This window comes from Oryx dammah, unplaced genomic scaffold (genome assembly GCF_014754425.2).
Source record: "Oryx dammah isolate SB20612 unplaced genomic scaffold, SCBI_Odam_1.1 HiC_scaffold_1, whole genome shotgun sequence".
Taxonomy (NCBI): Eukaryota; Metazoa; Chordata; class Mammalia; order Artiodactyla; family Bovidae; genus Oryx; species Oryx dammah.
In genome coordinates this window covers 29,817,369-29,820,578 of record NW_024070185.1, presented here as the reverse complement: position 1 = coordinate 29,820,578, position 3,210 = coordinate 29,817,369, and positions in this window count along the sequence as shown.

The following is a 3,210-nucleotide window of genomic DNA, read 5'->3' as shown; positions in this document are numbered from 1 at the left end:
CCCACTCCAGTATTCTTGCTTGGGAAATCCCATGGGCAGAGGAGCCTGGCAGGCTGCAGTCCATAGGGTCGCAAAGAGTTGGGCATGACTTATAGGCTGAGCATGCATCCAGCAGGTGCCCAATAATTATATTGAAACCTCCTTCCCTTCAAATAATTCCAACCAGCCTTTGAATCATCTTAAATTAGCAAAAGCTTTTTTATCCATTGAGTGTATAACATCACCTCAATTTTTTATCAAACATGCCTTACTCCACTACTGAGTAAGATAAGATTATTTGGGTCCTGAATGGAGCCAGTCAACCTCCTCGAGGTTAATGATGTACCTTGGTGGTTCCTAGAACAGGGCTGTGCTCAGAGGAGATCTTCATTAAGTATATGTCAATGGGATGAGGAGTGAATCTCTGGAACTTCCCAATACCTAAGAAGGGATATTCTGGTACAGTAACAGAAATTTCAACCTATCCATACTGCTACCAACACATTGTTTTTGCTACTATTTGAAGATAATGCCACTTTAAATTTATTAAGACCAGATTCAAGGGCAACCCCCAGATTAATACACACCAACCCAAGAAGCTCAATACTTACTCCTCAACCAGAGAAATGGGGTGGCCAAAGCTCTACCCTTTATAGAGATACTTTCTCAGAAGAACAAGAAGCAAATCTATTGTTTCCAATATACACCTATCTCTTGCTCTTGACCTTAGTTTTCTCCTGAAAATTCTATCTGTAAATGGAAAACTATCAATTGAAAACATCTTCTAATGTCAGTGGAAAAGATAGTAAATTTCACTCTAATTTCTCAGAAGAATATATTCTTGAAGAATAAGAGCAAGTTTATGTAAGAAATAAAAACACAGAAGTTGTATATAAAATATAATAAAGTACATCATATTAATTTTTCTTTCTCCCACTTTTTTTCAATTTTTCTTTTTTTTTAATTTAAATTTTATTTTTTTTTACTTTACAATACTGTGTTTGTTTTGCCATACATTGACATGAATCCACCACAGGTGTACATGAGTTCCCAACCCTGAACCCCCTTCCTACCACCCTCCCCATATCATCTCTCTGGGTCATCCCAGTGCACCAGCTCCAAGCATCCTGTATCCTGTATTGAACCTAGACTAGTGATTCATTTCTTACATGATAGTATACATGTTTCAATGCCATTCTCCCAAATCATCCCACCCTCTCCCTCTCCCACAGAGTCCAAAAGTCTGTTCTTTACATCTGTGTCTCTTTTGTTGTCTTGCATATAGGGTTATCATTACCATCTTTCTAAATTCCATATATATGTGTTAGTATACTGTATTGGTATTTTTCTTTCTGGCTTACTTCACTCTGCATAATCGGCTCCAGTTTCATCCACCTCATTAGAACTGATTCAAATGTATTCTTTTTAATGGCTGAGTAATATTCCATAGTGTATATGTACCACAGCTTTCTTATCCATTCATCTGCTAATGGACATCTAGGCTTTTTCCATGTCCTGGCTATTATAAACAGTGCTGCTATGAATATTGGGATACACGTGTCTCTTTCAAATCTGGTTTCCTCGGTGTGTATGCCCAGCAGTGGGATTGCTGGGTCATAAGGCAGTTCTATTTCCAGTTTTTTAAGGAATCTCCCTCCACACTGTTCTCCATAGTGGCTGTACTAGTTTGCATTCCCACCAACAGTGTTAAGAGGGTTCCCTTTTCTCCACACCCTCTCCAGCTTTTCAATTTTTCAAACCTTTAGGGGATTATAATTATGTTTAATTCAACTGCTTAAAAATAAAAGAAATGTAGCAAAAATATTTTTAGGGCAAAGTGAAATCTAAATGTAAGAGCATCAAAACACACAGAAATAATGCTCCCATATAATCTCAGAAGATATTATTTCTCCATCCCCTCCACTTAACCTGTATATACATATATACAGTGGGGTACTGATAAATGTTTAATAATTGGCTCTACAGAATAAAAATACACATAAATACTTTTACTACCAATTTCACCGATATAAAGACTATGTAGAAAATAACTTACACATAAATGTATATACCACTCTTTCTTGTGCTGTAATATCCACAAAGCTAATTGATTCTGAAAGAATGGTTTCCTTTATTTTGCCTAACTCCTGAATCTATAGCTAACCAATTGACAAACAAGCCCAGAATCCACAAAATGAAAGTTGGTTGACATTTCTCTTATGTTTATATTAATAAGTAAGACAAAAGTGAAACAATGAAGACACATGTGAAAACTTTCATTGACTGTCAATGACAAACTCCCTTGCTAAACTGAACAATAGATTTTAAATACTAGAGGAAGATTCCTCAATTCTGTGCTTTCTAGTTATAATACTAATTCAGTTCATTTCAGTTCAGTTCAGTTACTCAGTCGTGTCCGACTCTTTGTGACCCCATGAATCGCAGCACGCCAGGCCTCCCTGTCCATCACCAACTCCCAGAGTTCACTCAGATTCACATCCATCGAGTCCATGATGCCATCCAGCCATCTCATCCTCGGTCGTCCCCTTCTCCTCCTGCCCCCAGTCCCTCCCAGCATCAGAGTCTTTTCCAGTGAGTCAACTCTTCACATGAGGTGGCCAAAGTACTGGAGTTTCAGCTTCAGCATCATTCCTTCCAAAGAAATCCCAGGGTTGATCTCCTTCAGAATGGACTGGTTGGATCTCCTTGCAGTCCAAGGGACTCTCAAGAGTCTTCTCCAACACCACAGTTCAAAAGCATCAATTCTTTAGCGCTCAGCCTTCTTCACAGTCCGACTCTCACATCCATACATGACCACAGGAAAAACCATAGCCTTGACTAGATGGACCTTAGTCGGCAAAGTAATGTCTCTGCTTTTGAATATGCTATCTAGATTGGTCATAACTTTTCTCCCAAGGAGTAAGCGTCTTTAAATTTCATGGCAGCAATCACCATCTGCAGTGATTTTGGAGCCCCCAAAATAAAATCTGACACTGTTTCCACTGTCTCCCCATCTATTTCCCATGAAGTGATGGAACGGGATGCCATGATCTTAATTTTCTGAATGTTGAGCTTTAAGCCAACTTTTTCACTCTCCACTTTCACTTTCATCAAGAGGCTTTTTAGTTCCTCTTTACTTTCTGCCATAAGGGTGGTGTCATCTGCATATCTGAGGTTATTGATATTTCTCCCAGCAATCTTGATTCCAGCTTGTGTTTCTTCCAGTCCAGC